Source organism: Vicugna pacos, chromosome 5, assembly GCF_048564905.1.
Source record: "Vicugna pacos chromosome 5, VicPac4, whole genome shotgun sequence".
NCBI lineage: Eukaryota > Metazoa > Chordata > Mammalia > Artiodactyla > Camelidae > Vicugna > Vicugna pacos.
The window spans coordinates 54,849,273-54,867,620 of NC_132991.1; the positions used below are offsets into that span (position 1 = coordinate 54,849,273).

The window sequence follows — 18,348 nt, forward strand, 5'->3', positions numbered from 1 at the left end:
ACTCATAGAAAAATGACTTACATAGGATCTAGATTCCCTAGAGGTAAGAAGCACCATAGAGTGAAGAGTCAATATGCAAAGTGTCTCAGAATTGTTTGGCACATCACTCAAGCTTTCCACATTTTGTCCTCACACAGTTTCTTTTCAAACATCTGATCTATTCCTTTTTGGAGTAGGGGAATCTTCTGATTAATATGCACTGGGGCACCACATGGTTGCCCATCTGTGTGGGTCAGTCTTGAATCACTGATCAGGGCTCAAATTGAGTTGAAATTTAGCCAAATAGCCAGCAACAATGACCTTCAAATCGGTCGTGGCTGGCTGATGAGCAGCTCTAGGGAATTTAATTTGTTTTAGAGCTTATAGCTCACATTTATGTATGATTTTTAAAATGAATATATTTCTCCTATTGATTTTTGCTTTTCTGCTATTTAAGTTTTGGAAAGATTTCTTTTAGGTTTCCAATAGCAGACTCATCTAATAACATTCTCCAAAAATAATAACTTGAGGAAATCAATACATCAGTCAAATAACATACATTTATGTAATTTTGATAAGAGAAATACTTTTCTTTTTTTTCTTTCTCAAGTAAAGAAAATTAATCTATGTCCTTCTCCCTCTAATAGCACTTAACATACTCCAATTAGTACTTAGATACTTTTTTATTACCTAGACTAGACAAAAAGTAAAGTAAATTTATTTAAGAACTGGGATAGATGACTTTTTAAAATGAATTGAATTTGGCAAAGTATGTACATTTTTGAAAGTAATCTAAGTGCTAACATTTTCATAGCCTTTTTGTTTTCTAATCTCCCATATTTGAGAAATGGATCTATGAAGTTTCCTAAGACATAATAAAGCTAATTGCCTCTTCATGTTCCTGTAAAGATCATTTCTATTTTTCATAAAACTCAGAGGACTAGTTCCACGTCCCTAGACCTTCTATGTATGCAACAAGGGTAAGTTTTACATTGACAAGTTAAATATCAGATTATTGGCCTAAGAGGAGAGATGATTCTAAGACTTTCATACATCATACATCATTCATCAGAATCATCAACAGTCTCTGTCTTCCTTAACCCCCTTTCCTTTTCTTTCTTTAAGATATCTAGAATGTGCTACTCTTTGCCAAGAGGTTCAAGAACAATAGTAATAAACTCAATAGATTATCTTCCAAGATAAGACTTTGCTTCAGATTGTGGGTGGTGCTATAGGTCTTCTTTCCTTGTGGCCTCATTCTACAACCCAAGTTGAAAGAGTAGCCCCCATTTTTAGAACATGGTCTTCTTATGGAATAGACAACATAAGGAGCAAGAGGAATAGCCAGATCATGCATTTTTAAACTTGTGCTTAGAGATAGCATATGTAATGTTTACTCACATTCCATTGACAATGGTTCAGCTAAAAAATTAATAGGGTTGGGAGAGTATACTCCAACAAGGGGCATAGCAATGAACGGGGAAGCAAATAGTTGGGTTCAAATATAATCTATCAAAGACTTCTATCTTGATTACATACATTTGTTTCTGCTTCATAAAACTGAACATAACATCCATTTATGATAAAAATCCTTAGTAAACTATAGAGGGGAACTTTCTCAACTTGATAAAGACCATTTACAAAGAATCTACCACTAACATCATATTCAATAGAGAAACTCAAAGCTTTCTCATTAAGATCAGATAAAAGGCAACTTTCATTAATATCAGGTACAAGGCAAGGATGTCCCTCTGTACATATCTCACTACTTATGTATATAATTTATTTTCATTTCTGAAAAAAACTTTTACCAAAGTACGATCTTGCTAAATCCTGATACAAGGTCCCCATATTCTCATTCCTAGAAGACTACTATGGCCTCCTAACTGATCTCCTAGTTTCAACTCTTGGCCCTAGTATTTTCAATCCACTAGCCAAAATAGTCCTGTCACAGTTAATTAGGTCATAACATTTCTCTGATTAAACTCTCTGATTGTTGCTATTTATTTAATATATATTTACATTTCAATGTAAATACATGTAATTTAAGTGTGTTTAAAGATACAATTTATTCCTTTAAATTAACTATTTTATAATCAAATCAATTTGTCAATATATAAATATGTCATACATTATTTAATGTTGATTGCTGTGAGGTCACCGTTTACTTCACAGACATACATGTCCAGACAATATACTTTGCTGTCACCCTACTCCTAACAACCTGTGAAGCTCTACATAGTCTTATTTCCACTTCCATTCTGACCTTGTCTCTTAGCAAATCCCCTTCCTCCTCCTCACTCTGCTCCAGCTAAATCCTTTTTCCATCCTCCACAGGGCTACAGTTTATGCACTGCCTGTTCCTTCCAGGAGCGGAAAGCACTTTTACTAGGCATCTACATGATTTGTCCCACTGTTCTTCAAGTATCTGCTCAAATGCCAACTTCTCAATGAAGTCTACCCTAGATATCCCAATTTGCAACTAAATGTACCCATGCCTTCATCACCATATACTTCAGAGAATGTATTTCTTTTTCCATAGCACTTATTACCTTCTCAAATGTATAATTTACTTATTTATTATGCTTATTGTTTATTTTCCCCTGATAAAATGTAACTTACACAAACGCAAAGACCTTTGTCCATGATTTTTGGTACTTGGAACCTTCTAAGCACACAATAAATACTTACTGAATAATCGAACTGTTTGGCAACTCGCTTTGTTTTTAATATAGCAAAATGTATAGAGATTTTTATGTCCATAAAGATTCACGGACATTTATTTACATAATAAATTTACTTACATTTTTATATGTGTACTATTGTATGAAATACATTTAAAATAAATGCTTGGCCCTCATTACATTGATGAAAGCTTGGTTGTTTTATTATTTTAATTTTAGAAACTTGGCTGCAACTGAAATATTTGTTTATGAATCTTTGTATATCTGCTTTTGTATAATAAATACCTAGGAGTGGAATTGCTAAGTTAATATTTATACATATTTCATAAGTTGACAGATATCTTCCAAAATTTTATACTTATTTATACTTTAACATTGTAAAGATGGTACCCATTTATTTTTACCCATACCAACTTTGAATGTTTTAAATCATTTAAATTATTCTATTCATATTTTTTCCTCTTGCCTTACTTAGCATTACTCTGATTACAAGTACAGTAAAAATCTTTGCATATACAGCTTAAACATTTTGTATTTCTTCTGTGAATTGTCTGTTTATGTCCTTTGCCTTCATCAGGGCCAGAATAAGCCACTAGGTACTTTGTTGAAAATAGAAAACAAAATTTCTTCCAGGTAGATATAACTCCACACTAGCAGGGTTTGTTGAGCACAGTGTAGACTGGAATTCTACTGGAATTCTTTTCCACTCAGTAATCACCCTTATACAGGGTACAACCTACTAACCAAATTTATAAAATGGCCCTTATTTTCTTAAAATTTGCACAATTTCTTTATATATTAATTAATGAATATGAATTCATGATATGATATATGATATGTATGAATATACTTATATATGAACATATATGGCAATTATTTTCCAAGTATATTTCTTTTCTTTTCATGTTATAATCTTATGTATAAAAATTTAAAAATCCAAAGCAAAAGATGTTTTGAAATTTTCCTCTCTGATTTCTTCCTTTCATACAGATAGATGGATACAGATAAACATATGTAATATACTTTTACAAATATTTTAAGTTTTCATAATACTATTTGTCCTCTATTCACTAATTTAAAATAACTTCATCATCTTAAGTTACCATATGTATGTCTTTTTTGTAATACTATATTATTCTTTCTACTTCATTATTATTGTTATTATTATTATTATATTATTATTATTACTTATATATCCATTAACATATTTAGAGAGAACTGAAATCTTCAATATATTGAGTCTTTCAGTCATTAACATGGAATTTCTATTTTAGAAGCATATTTTAGAGCCTCTTTTTGTTCTTGAACTGTCATCACTTTCTTGATAGAGATTTTACACATATCTAGGCAACTTTACTCCTAGTTGCGGTTTTTGTTTTTTTTTGCTATATCTGAACAAAGTATTTACCCATGAGACATTACATCCTGCTATCTGATTAATTTGAGAACTACAGATTTCGTGTATTGCCTATAGAACACGCTATCTTGCTCAGCTCCCATATTAATTTGGACAGTATTTTACCTGATTTTCTCTACTTTTTACATGTTTTCTCAGTCTGAATACCCTGCTTATTAAGATGACATGCCATGTCCCAGTTCAATACTTTGATTTTTACCTTCGAAGAAGCAAATAAATGGAGCTGCCAAGTAAGGATCAGTTTATGATCTAAGAGGCATCACATATTAGTAGCCATCAGCAGGCATCTCCATCATCATGTGAACACCCACACCAAGACCTGCCCTGAGATTAAAACATGGGAATTCAGGGAAAATGGCAATGTGGTGTTTTCACTTATGCCTTTGTCTACTGCAACAATGAAGTAAGCCTTCAAAAAAACCAAATGTCTAGAGTCTGGTATTTAGAATGCTCTATTTGACCAGCTAACAATGGGCTAGATTAGATAAGAAAGGAAACTCTAAAAATCCCTTTTCTCTCACACAGATTCCTCCTAACCCAAGTGCCAGCTGAAATTCATGTGCTTGTAAAATATCCACACCACATCATAGGCTTTAACTTAAAATACTATGAAACTATTTAATTGAATAAACATACCCTAAAACAAATATATCCATTTGAAAATGTATCACTTACAAATGAAATCTAAACACACATAATATATCCCAAATTTTCCCATTCTTCTTATTGATTTTTTACTCACGTTTACTGACAATTCTGTTCCAAAATTTCACTTGATTGTCCCAGATGTCCTGGTTTTCCATTGTATAAGCTAGTTGTCTCTGAAATATATAATGTAATGTGTTCTATTTGGTATGCTTTTCTTTTCACTTTCCCAGATCTGCCTTTTATCAAGATAACATTCTAAGTCATTGAAGCAAATTTTAGAAATTATCTTATATTCACCCAAGCAGAAAAATCTTCTTTCTCTGAAGTTGCTTACCATTTTCCTTTATTCTCATCTTCTCTACCCAACACCACAATATGAGAAATAAATCTTTTTTCTTTAGAGTTTCAGTTTAAGTCCTTTGCTTTAGTACTTTAGCCCCACAGGGCATAGCCACCGTGAGCTCTGTGTGTATAAAGTATGAAAGCATGTATAATATGTTTTGCAAGAAAGGAAACTATCAAAGCAGACTAGTGAGATTACATGTTTAGTATAATAACCATTTGGGGCATTTAGAGTTTAATTTTCAATAAAAAGAGAAAAAAGAATGTAGTCATTCTCATAATTAACTATTATTTTTAAAAAATCAATTACATGTACAATCATGGGCCCTGGAATAAAGTGGGCATATTATAACCAGAGAGTAACAACAAATTTTATATCCATCTGAAAAACATGTCATCATAAATGTTGTGATATATGGAAACATAAAAATCATACCTAAAGTTGTCCCTTTTTTCAATAGTTTTGTAGCACTGCCTTTTCGTATATGCTCTCCCCCGGTAAAACAGTCCCCACCCTAACTGGCTCATTCTCAAAGCAAACTTCTCACACCATTTCATCTGATGTAAGTGCCATCTCTTATATTCAATAGTTTCCTGTTATGCGCTACTATAACAGTTAAAAATATTTGTGTGTTTTATTTATTTACTTCTTTTCTCCCTCCTCCCCAATCAAAAAAAAAAAAAAAAGAACAAACGAAAGAAAAGAAAGAAAGAGAAGAAAAAGTGCATAATGGTGAGAGAATTTCATGTTTCCAAAACTCTTAACACAATGACAGGCACATATTAAAAACAAGTAAAATTTGGTGAGTTAGAGAGAGAGGGAATTCATTTTGCTTCTTAACTGTATTATGTCCTGATAAGTGATTGAACTTAATGCCATAGATGAGAGCCCATTTGTTTGTACTATACATTGTTACTATGCTTGGATAGTTCTAAAACATGAAAGCTATGCTCAGAATTATTTTTTATCTTTTTTTAGTCTTAACCAAGTACAGTTTTCAAGTTCAAAATACATGAATTTGTCAAGCTCTTACATTCTTACATGGACTGGAGCATTCTTTCTAGTGGTGGTTCAACTTCTAAAACCATTAGTTCTTTAAACAGACAATTTTGTGAACATCTAAGAGATCAAAAAAAAAAACAGTATAAGAAGTACGTGATTTGAAAATATCATATGTCACTGCAAATTTTTAGCTTTTCATAGACAATCAACAATACTAGAAAGCTGTTCAAGCATTGTATTTTCTCTGTGTGTGGGCAGGGTAGCAATAATCTTGGACTCTGCTCTAACAGATGAACAGCAGAGGGAAGAACGTCATGAGATTAAAAGCTAAAGACCTAGTGAAAAAGTGCCAGTGCTATTCTTCTTAGGAGTGTGTAGATTTGTAAGATTTTTTAAATTGTTTTTAAAATCTAAGTGGGTTGGTATAACAAATGAGACTTGCTGATAAAAAAAATTATTTTAGTACAAAAACAATATATGTCAAATCATGCTACAAATTTAAAAACTATTAAAGAGTATCACCTTTTAAATGCATTTTGAAACACAGTAAGAATAGGAAAATGTTGATATCTACCTTAGAAGTATGCTTATTTTTGATAGATGTATTCCCTGAATTTTTTCAGGGTAGATGAATAAATGCACAATGATTATTTATTCTCCTACTGCATAATGGAAGAATTGCTTTGTCTTGTTAGATGTCATCTCTTAAACGTGTACATAGATAGTAGCAGCCATGAATACACACACAGACACACACATACCCTTTACATCTCTGTTCCAAAATACTCTGGAATATTTTTACAAACATTTTTGGTCTCCACTTATATCAGTCATCTTGCTAGGAAATAGAAAGCTATTGCTTTGAATTTGTGGAGTCTGTATTAGTTCAAATTTGCTGAACTCTCCTATTAGTTAGAAGTGTTTGCTGATTTTTTGATGATAAATTCTGTTGCCTTCCTGTAAACAAGCATGCTATTTACAAATAATGAGAGTTTTACTATTACTTTTACCTAATATTTCTATTTTATTTATTTTCTTATTTGTATTATCTAGAATATCTAATAAAATCTTGAAGGTTTTCCTATTAGTGTATATCCTTAATTTTGATTTTAATGGGTATATTTACACTTTGTTAATTTGGTTTCTTTTTCCCTCATTTAAAATATAAATTCATGAAGATTATTTTGAAATATTAGTAAATTTTCACTGCCTTTATTTATTATTCCCCACATTTTAAGTAATCAAACATGTACTAAGTGATTAAATAAATCAAGGGAAAAATGAACTAAGGAATCCTAAAGACAGATTTACTTAAGAGAATTTCTCTATAAAGTTCTCTGTGTAAAATTAGTTTATCCAATTTCCCAGTCTTGAAGATTTTAATTGAGAATTTCATCCACAATCATGAGTTATCCAATTTCTTGATCTTTAAAAAATCAGAAACACTGATACCAAATTTAAGTGATGTAGAGTTGACTTGAAATATATCTTGTAGTGATGCTATCTTTTCTTTTTTTTTTTTTTACTATTAATAAAATGTAATTCAGAAACTGAAGAGTAATGAAATTGACACTGAATTTCCAAACCTCTTAGTTTTAATTTGTTATAATTAAAACATATGAAGATTATAAAATGAAGTACTATTTTCTGTGTCCTAAATATCTCTTTTAAAAACGGCAGCTCTGTCTTCATAAGAATGCCATCAATCCTCTTCAAAATGACCATAACAATGATACTCAAAAGGAACATAGGTCATAGCCACTGTGTATATGGTAGGCACCATCTGTGCATAGTCTTAGTGCCGCCAGGCAAAAAATTTTGGGAGAAATTGCAAAAACCAAGAAAAGCACATGAATACATTGATGTGGTGACACAGTGACATAGTGCAGTTTTGATCGTGTGTATTAAGAAATTAGTAATTTTCTCTAACCCAGTGCAAAGAACAGTGGAGCATCCAATGCCCCTTTTTGGCAGCTTGCTTTCCCCTCAGAGGCAGGAGATAATTGGACTCATGGAGTTGTACATCTGTCCATCCTTGCCATTTTACAAACAAAGTTCATAGTCACTGGGCTTATGTTCATAGAATTGATGTGAAAAAATTGGATTGATGTAAGAGAATATATGCAAATTTGTATAGAGAAAAATAAACTATAATTTGCATTTCTGTCAGCCAGGATCAGTTGGATTTTGTTCACAAATATTTATAAAACCTCTTCTTTTTGCCAGGCACTCTGCTAAGTACAGAGAAAAAGAAAGATTATGTGCCTTTCAGGGGTGAACATATAGTGGATGAGGTAGTCTGAGAAATAGATAATTTTAACAAAATGGTTTCAAGACTATGGTACATTATTACAGGTGGGCACAATGAGCTATGAGAGGGGGAGAGAAGCTAACCAACCCAGCCTGAGGGTGAGCGTTTCGAGAACAGGAACATGTGTCCTCTGACAGGATAACTAAATGATAATTTGATAAATAATAGGGAAAGATAATCCAAATATTGTCGTTTAAACATCCCGGTTTGCAGAGACACAAAACAGCACAGTGTGTACTAAGAAACTACATGACGTTCCACGTTCCTGAAAGATAAAGTACAAGTCAGGACAGTAAAGATGAGGCAGAGAGGTAGGACGGTTTAGATAAGGCAGAAGATAGTAATTTTGAAGAAGTGTGAGAGTTCCTGCTAAGTGTCTAAGCAAGTGTTTGTGTGTCACAGTCAGATTGTATTTCAGTCGGATTCTATTTTAGCAGTGTGATGGAACATTGGTTTTAAAGTGGGTCGAGCAGGGAGATCAGTTAGGAGAGATTACATTTTTTTTCTGAAATAATGCAGTGTGGAATGGAGTGGAATGTCCTCATTTTGGGTTCTGCACCCAATTCCAATGTATGGAGTGGGGGTTTCCCCAAACCACCACCAAGCAAGCAATTCAATGGACACCAACTAGATGTCCTATAATTCAACTCAATTCTGATACTCCCTGGGGATAGCATCACATTCCACAGGTTAAGGGCTCTGTCCCACAAGACAGCCCTCCTCTTTAGATGCTAGTCACAAACCAGCTGTTACCTGTGTTCCTGACTAACTAACTGCAGATTGAAGGTTACCAGGAAACCTTCCTTGGACTTCAGACATTAATTGAGAGACCCAGGCTGTCACTGTACTTCTGACCACCTGGCTATAAATCAAAGGTTCCCAAGACTCCCTCCTTGGGTTTGTCTAGTTTGCCAGAGCCAGGGAATAAAAAGAGAGGGAAGTTTAGTCAGAGTGCAAGCAGTAAATTCCCTGGCTTGAGGATGGGGAGAGGTCCTTGGTGGATGTATATTGGTCAAGAGATAAGTCTCAGACTTCTGTAAATCAGGCATTTACTGGAAACTTGTCTCTCAGTTCTTAAGTTCCCTTCTTCTGATGGTGCATGCATGAGATTCTCCATTTCATATCCTCTAGTTCCATTTTAGAATGGCAAGCTTTCAGACAGTGATGAAGATGAGAGAAATTTAACTTTCAGATAAGGCCAGTTAGCAAACACAGAGAGCCTATGATCCTATCCACTCCAGCTCTTAAAAAAATATCTCCCTCCCATTGCTTCAGTGGAGTTTACTTCAGACTGTACTCTGGTTTCTCTCACCTATTACAGTAGTCTTCCTTACATGCTTAGCTTTGGTGCAGTTTTTGCTTTGACACCACCATTTTCATAAATACATACTTCTACTTATAAATTTCCAATGAAATGGAGGATAACAAAACTTTCCAACTATTTCTAGATCCATCCTTTCTGCCTTAGTGACTGATCTGTATGAACTATATCATCTGCTTCCTTGTCTTAGGTTTCTGGAGGATTTGTTTCAATATTTAGTCCTAGAATGCAGCCAAAGAGAGGAATTAGAGTAAAATCAGGATCCTTAATTCCCTGGATTCTTCCCTATAAATCTCATTGGTTGGCTGTGTCATTTTTAAAGGGATGATCCTCTTTGGTTTCTGATAACTCCTCTTTCTTCTAATATCTAGTTGTCAATATAATAGCAACTTGTGATTCTTACACAGTCTCCTCATAAGTTTCTAAAGAATTTACTTTGTTTAAGTTTCTTTAAGTTAGTCTAATTTTAGTGTCATTTGTTTCCTACAGGGATGATGACAAATAAAATTTCAGGAAGCAAACTCTGAAAAAAGGTAGCCTAGAGTGAGGCGGAGGGTATAGAGCATGAGGTGATACAATTAGACTGAGGAATAGTCTTATAGATTTTTCAAAATTAATGTAATAAAATAAAATCATATTAAATTTTAAATATTGTATTTTAATTATACCCCAAGATCATGCATGTACTAATTGTTTATTTATAGGATGAACTCTGCTAATATAATTTACTTTTTTTTTTATTGAATTCACTTAAACAAAAACAAATAAACAGGAACAAAAACAGTTTTCCCATTTCTCCCACCCTTATCCCTTGCCTCTGGAGACCATTAATCTATTCTCTGTATCTATGAGCTTATTTTATTTTATTTAATTTATTCTTTTAGCTTCCACATAAAAGACAGATCATACAGTATTTGTCTTTGTCTATCTGACTTGTTTCACTAAGCATAATGTCAAGTTCTGACCATGTTGTTGCAAATGGAAAAATTTAGTTGTTTTTATGACTGAGTAATATTCCATTGTATATTTATACCATAATTTCTTTATTCATTCATCCATCAATGGATTCAGGTTGTTTCTATACCCTGGTTATTGTAAAGAATTCTGCAATGACCATGGGGGGGCATATATCTTTTTAAATTAGTGTTTTTGTTTTCTTCAGATAAAAAGCAGAAGTTGAATTGCTGGATCGCATGGTAGTTCTATTTTAATTTTTTGAGAAACCTCCATACTATTTTGCATAGAGATTGCATCAGTTTACATTCTCATGAAACATTCTCTTTTCTCTACATCCTTGCAAACACTTCTTAATTCTATGTTTTTTGATAAGAGTCATTCTAACAGGTGTAGGTGATATCTCATTGCAGTTTATGACTTGCATTTCTCTGATGATTAACGATATAGAGCGTTTTTTCATGTATCTGTTGGCTATCTGTATGTCTCCTTTAGAAACATTTCTATTCAGCTCTTCTGCCTAATTTTAATCTTTTATTCTTTGTTTTGGTTTTTTTTTTTGCAAATGACTTGTATGATCTCCTCATATATTTTAAATATTAATTACTTATCAGATATATAATTTGAAAATGTTTTCTCCCATTAAGTAGGTTGTCTTTTCATTTTGTGGATGGTTTCTTTTGTTGTGCAGAAGCTTTTTAGTTTGATGTAATCCCACTTTATTTTTGCTTTTATTGCTTTTCCTTTTGGTTCAAGATTCAAAAAAATCATTTCCAAGACCAATGACAAGGAGCTTACGACCTATGTTTTATTCCAGGAGTATTATGGCTTCAGGTCTTACATTCAAGTCTAATCCATTTTAAGTAAACTTTTGTGTATGGTATAAGATAGTGGTCTGGTTCCATTCTTTTGCATGTGGCTGTCTAATTTTCTTAATACCATTTATTGAAGAGATTGTTCTTTCCCCATTGTGTATTCTTGACTCCTTTGTCATAAATTAATTGACCACATGTGCAGGTTTAATTCTAAGCTCTATTCTGTTCCATTCATCTATGTATCTGTTTCTATGCCAATATCATACTATTTTAATTGCGAAAGCTGTGTAATTTAGTTTGAAATCAGGAAGCATTATACCTCTATGTTTGTCCTTTCTCAAGATTGCTTTGGCTGTTCGGGGTCTTTTATTGTTTCATACAAATTTTAGGATTTTTTATACCATTTCTGTGAAAAATGCCACTACAATTTTGACAGGGATTGCATTGAATCTAATATAATCTACGATAATGTATTAATACAGTAATATATATAATAGAAAGAAAATATGTTATTATTTCAATAAATATCAAAAGTCATTTAATTAATTTAAGATTATTAAATATCTGTTCAAAAAATAAGAAGTGCATTAAGATGTAGGTTCAGTTTTATGATAGTCATAGATTAGGCATTTTTCATAATAATTCAATGTGGTGGAGTATTTTCTACTTTTGTGTTTCTCAATATTTTGTGCAAGCTTAATAATTATCAAAATTAAATACTGACTAAGGGTCAGAACTGAGTCAAAGTTATAATCACGCAATTAAGAAATACACACACATATAAAGTTTTAGCCTTAGGTCACTGCAAAGTGAAAGACGCATAAACAATTCAAATAAATTTTTTTAATATCCAGTTTAAATCCCCAACTTAATACTTTCCTTGGAACCTGTTATGTAACATCAAACTTTAATCACTGTATACACATGGTAAATTCTTGTTTAGGGGCAAGAGTGCAAGTATTTTTGATACTTGTCTAATGTTTATGAATAAAAAAAGCAATAACACATTCATGAGTTTGTTTTTATATTATTGTTCATAAAATTGATTTTATGATTAACTGAGCATGAAAATCTACACTTGAAAAATGCAAATATATGAAATTTAATTATAAATAAATTCATTGAGTGTCATAATTGAGTTAAAAATTTTCAGTTTCAAAACACACATCTCTCCTTATAAACAGGGAGTGTGTATGTGTGTGTGTGTATATATATATATATATATATATCTGAATATACAAATACATGCACACAAACACAGACACAATATTAATATAGACTATATGTTATTAACATGGTTTATAATTTCTTAATAACCTAAATTTATTTTGGTAAATTCTTCCTATTTTTTTCTCCTTAAATCTACAGATTTTCAGAAAGGCTTAAAAAACAATTGATTACTTTTTAAATAATTTCTAAGTATTATTAAAAAAACAATGTGTTACTTGTTGAAAGGCTATTGCCCAAAGGGAAGGTATCTGCATATACTGTTACCATAAAAATCCTGGATTTTTGCTACTTGAAAGGAGTCTCATACAGGCTTACTTTAACACTGAAAACAAATATTTCAACTAAATTATTATCCTGTAGATATTTCAAAGAGTTAATTCATATTTCAAAAAATTAAATGATAGATAGCTGAACTAATTAACTCAATTTTCTTTTGAATTTGGGAAAGATGAAACAAGGAAAATAAATGAATTTTTCGTATGAGTTTTCTCTTATTTTTCCTTGTTACAGTCTCTGTTCTTCCTTCTCTGCCATCAGTATCAGCTAGTGTCAGGAGAAACGGCCTCTGCTAGGCTCTGCACAGCAGCAACCTCTAGCAACGTGCCTTTTGGAGTGTTAGAACTGAAAGCGATTTTACCGGAGAAAATGTGAAGATTCCTATCCCTTCGTAATGTTTTTAAAGACCCGATTTCTTCATCAAGTCAGAGAGAATCAGGCTTATCTACAAAAGCACGATATTTTTTTTATCTATGAAGAGAATGTTTGAGTTGACTGAGGTTTTTTTCTTTTTTTTTTTCCTCACTCTTTTTTAAATGCATTTCCAACCCCTGGGATATCAGGGTATTACACACACACGCACACACGCACGCACACAGATTTAATTTGCTGTAAAAAGCAGAAAATGGTCCAGATAAGAAAAAAAAATCCACAACCTAAGATCTGGTTTTAAAATTTCATAATAAACAGAGTAATAAGTAGTCGCATTTTTCCTAGGAAAAGAAGTTATTGCATAAGAAATAATATATACCTGCAAACATAATACCTAAAATAACAGAAACACAGAATACCAAAATCCCTAAGTTATTTGAAAGGAATGACTTTCAATTTCCTATTGGGAGTTATTCATTTATATTACCAAAAAGTGTTTTTTAAAATCTAGAAATGTGATAAACAGGTTGATTGGAAAAGAAATTGATGTTTCAAGTTGTTTGCAAGTATTTACCACTATATCCTAGATAGTTATTTCCAAAGACAAAATCACATCGGTAAATTTTATACTTCTCTACTTCTTGGAGTAAAATATCAGTAAGACTATGGGAAAATATTTGAGAAAGAGCTGTATTTTTCTGTGACAAATTCAAGGAAAATTTATTTTGTATGGCTATGTGATAATGACTTATTTAAATTTCCATAAAGTAAGAGTCAGCATTTTAATTTGCCTACATTGTTAAAATTAATAAATTACAGCTCCCATCCTGCATTAGCCCTTGACTCTTTCTAGGAGAAAGGAAGTATTTATTGTCCTACTTGCCTTTTACTTAAATCCACTGGGATAAAGATCTTTTAATGAGGTTTTGAATTTTGAAAAGCCAGGCTAAGCTTGACTCATTTGTAAATCTCTCTAGCATATAATTTGTTTTACATGGCTTGATTAGTGTTTTTGTTAGTCATGATTAATTTAGTCATAATCAAGTAATGATATTGAAAAATTGTTTTATTATTTTTTTAGTTTGTCTCTGTTGTTCTGTAAACCACTCAGCTCAAATATACTCAATTACTGGATTTCAGGTCTCCTACTGAAAATACGTAGATAATAATTACTTCCTTTATCCTATTTTTGGGGGGGAGATAGAAAATATGAATGAATGTAAAGATTTCCTTAATATGCTTATGCATGTATTTTTCATTAATGTGTCCATGCAGAATGATAAAACTTCATTTACTACATTAAGGCATTTTAAAGATTTGATAACTAACTTCAGCAAATGGTTTGCTGCACTGGACCACATTCCTTTAGCTTTATTGATTTAAGCACAGTTTGTGTGGAGATAGATTTCTAAGATGGACCACAACAACCCTGCCTTCTAATATTTTACACTCTTGTATAATTTCTTCCATCTAAATGAGTTGGACTTAGTAACTCACTTTTAAAGACTAGAAAACAACATTGATAGGATGCCACTTCTGTGATTAGGTTACAAAGGACATTGCCTTCCATCTTGCTTGTACACACTCCTTCTATCATGTTCTTGGCTTGAATGCTTTGATGATGCAGATTGCCATACTAGAGCGGCTGTCACGGCAAGAACTTGGGAATCCTGAACCTATCAGTTTGAAATTCTTCCCCAAAACAGAAAATACCTCTAATTTATTCTATGATGCCATTATTGCTTGATGCAAAAGATAAAAAAGCTTACTTAGATAGATAATACCATAGGCTAATATTCCTTATGAATATAAACATAAAAATCTTTATCAAAATAATAGTAAAATGAATTCAGTACATATAGACAGGATTGTGTTCCCTGATCAATGGGCTTTCATCTCAGAAATGTAATGTTTGTTTTACAGCTAAAAATCTTTGGATTTAATTCAAAAAATTAAGAGATTAAGGAAAAATACGATTATTTTAATAGATGCAGAGAGAGGAATATCCATTCATTACGAGAACATTCAACATACTAGTTAACAGAAGTGAACTACTGCAACCTGACAAAGGGTATCTAGAAAACTGATTAACAGATCAACAAAATATGGTATGTCCGTACAAGGACAATATTATTTGACAATGAAAGGAATGAAGTACTAACACATGCTACAACGGGTGAACCTTCAAAACATAATGCCAGCTAAAATGTCAGCCTCAAATTAGCACGTACTGTATGACTTTATTACATGACATTTCCAGAATAAACAAATCTATAGAGACAGAAAGTAGATCAATGGTTGTAGAAACTAAAGGGGAGGGGATAATGCTTATGAGGTTTTTGGGGAGGAATACATAAAACATTCTAAAATTAAGTAGTGACGAGAGCACAATCATGTGTTTACGTAGAAAAGACTAATTGTTTAAAAGGGTGAATTGCGTGGTATGTAAATTAGAACTTAATAAAGCTATTTCTTTTAAGAAGAAAAAAAGGGGGATTTTTTACTTTTACATTGAAATGGAATTGCCAAAAGTGGAACATCAATTGGAATGTTTTGAGATCCAAATACAGGGAACATAAAATATGTTAAGAAATTTAATAGAATGCTATCCTAAACGAATAGAAAATTATTTTTACTTATAATTAATAGAAATTGTTTTGTCAATAGAAATCTCTCAATTAACTCAGCAGAGAATAACAGACAGAATGACTTGACAGTTCCCAAAATTTGCCACTGTCCACTTACAGCACTAATTAAGGAGATCTGCTGGTGAAACTTAGAACTTCAGCAAACTGTCTACTTAACACGGATTATATTTGATTAATTCAAATTTGTATTTTTCAAAAATATTATGACCTTCTTGAAAATTAACATGCCTTTAACACAACTTACTTTCATGCTTTTTGTAGTTAAATTTATATTACAAATTTATATCAAAATAATGTGACTAAGATATCTAATTAAAGACATAATTCCAAGACTTTGAGAAGAATGTTTAGAATAAATTTAGTGGTGCATAGCTACAAATACAATTATCGTTGACTAGCATAATGGAAGGAGTGCTTGTTCTGGGTGTCAGGTCCCTAGAAGATCTGAGTTCAAATCCTAGCTTTATGATTAATTTGCTCTCCTGATCTGTTCAACATCAAATACTCTCACTGTCCTCCAATCTCTCAGGCTGTAAAACGATGGGGGTGGGCTGTATGACCACTTAGGCTGTTTCCAGCTAAGTTCCTATTTTTCATGATGTCTGTAGTTTGGAATTTTTACTGGTGTTGTGCTAATACCACTAAATTTTGAACACTACTTTTTAAAAAATTTATTTTAACCTCTTTTTTTAAAATTGAAGTATAGTCAATTTATAATGTTGTGTCAATTTCTGGTGTACAGCAAAATGTTTCAGTCATATATATAGATGCATATATTCCTTTTCATATTCTTTTTATTATAGGTTCCTATAAGGTGTTGAATATAGTTCTCTGTGTGTTATACAGTAGAAACTTGTTGTTTATCTATTTTTTAAAATATCAATTACATACAAAACCTCCCAGAGCACCCTTGAATGAGAAATATGATTCCTTTTGAAATTAAATAAAAACATGACTTAATTATATTCATTTAAGAAAGGAAACTAAATATTTATAAGCAGGCTAATTTAAGATTAAGAGGGAAAAGTATAACAATGAATAAATTAAGTAAACACATTCTAATATTTCAAACTTCAACACTTGTATGCTACTTTAATCACTTCAAAGATAGTTTTAATAGTCTCTGTCTAATGCACACATGTTCTATTTCTTATTTTGATTTTTGTGCTGTTTCTTCATTTTTGCTTTCTTCATTTTAGCTATATGGCAAATGACTTGAGACTATTTCAGTATATTTCAATGCTGATTACAAAAATTTGTAGACCAGAGCTAATTTTAGGAAAATATACATAGTCCAGATAGTAGATAAAAGGATTGCTTAAATAAAACACTGTATGTGTTTGGATATATTTAGTAAAAGATTTCCAGACATCATATAAAATGTAAATCTAAATTTTTCAACCTGACTATGAACAGCAGAGAATTAGATAGTTTACTCCTGCCAAACAGATGCTTTTTCTAATGGAAAGAAAACAGCCTTGGAAGAAAGGAAAGAGCATAAAATGTCCTCGTTACTAAATATGGAACATGCAAAATATAAAAAATATCCAGTGTAAACAATATAATTAGAACTATAAATTTTAATTCTGTGCTCTAGTTATTTAGCTGAGGATGAAACAATTCCCTGATTCGCACTTTGCATTTCTACCTCTTTGATATTCTACTTGTTATACCCCCGGACAGTGTTGCCTTGGCTATGAAGGGTGTCTCCCATTCTTTACTTTGTTGCAATACTGGTGAAGAAAAATCACACCTGTCAAACTTTTGTTAAAATAAGTTATAACCAATTTTTGACAATGCAAGTAAGTTCAAAGTATCCATAAAAATAGTTCTGGAAAAATAGCCAGCAGCAACGTAACCCATGGGACAGTCCTGCTATATCTGTATACACAATGCAAGTCAGATAGTGGTGTTTCAGAATTTAATTAAGTCTGAAAGATTGAGTGTTGTAAAGAATTGATTTAAAGCTATTTTTATGGTAAAAAGAAAAGGATTAGAAGAAGACACTAGTCAGCAACCGATTTCCAATGCACCATAGTTAAGAGAGATTTAAAGTAATAATGACGGTGGGGAAAGGTTTGACAATGGTTAATAAAAATTTAGTTTGTAGTTATAGGTAGATTGCTTATTATTAACAAGATCTTTGGTTTCTCCGATTTCTAAAAAATCCTTTAGTTCTTCCTAAAGTTCTGCTGATACAGCACTACTCAAAATTATACTATAAGTTAAAATTCAATCTAGACATTATTCTACATATAAATCAACATTTTCAGTAACTAATAAAACCCATGAATCATAAATTTCAGGGTCTGAATTGCAAGATAATTATTAACATGTGAGTACTACAG

At 31.9% G+C, this 18,348-nt stretch overlaps 1 long non-coding RNA gene across 9 annotated transcripts in view; it reads right to left on the reverse strand.

Moving 5' to 3' along the window:
• Window positions 1–18,348, reverse strand: part of LOC116280595 (uncharacterized) — a 559,775-nt gene that overhangs the window by 109,943 nt on the left and 431,484 nt on the right. For 8 of the 9 annotated variants that reach the window (XR_012072737.1, XR_012072734.1, XR_012072735.1 and 5 more), the window contains one exon: window positions 4,823–4,901. This is a non-coding gene — a long non-coding RNA (uncharacterized lncRNA). Of the gene's footprint in view, window positions 1–4,822; window positions 4,902–6,104; window positions 6,191–18,348 lie in introns of all 9 variants that reach the window. The other variant, XR_012072732.1, reaches the window with a different exon arrangement.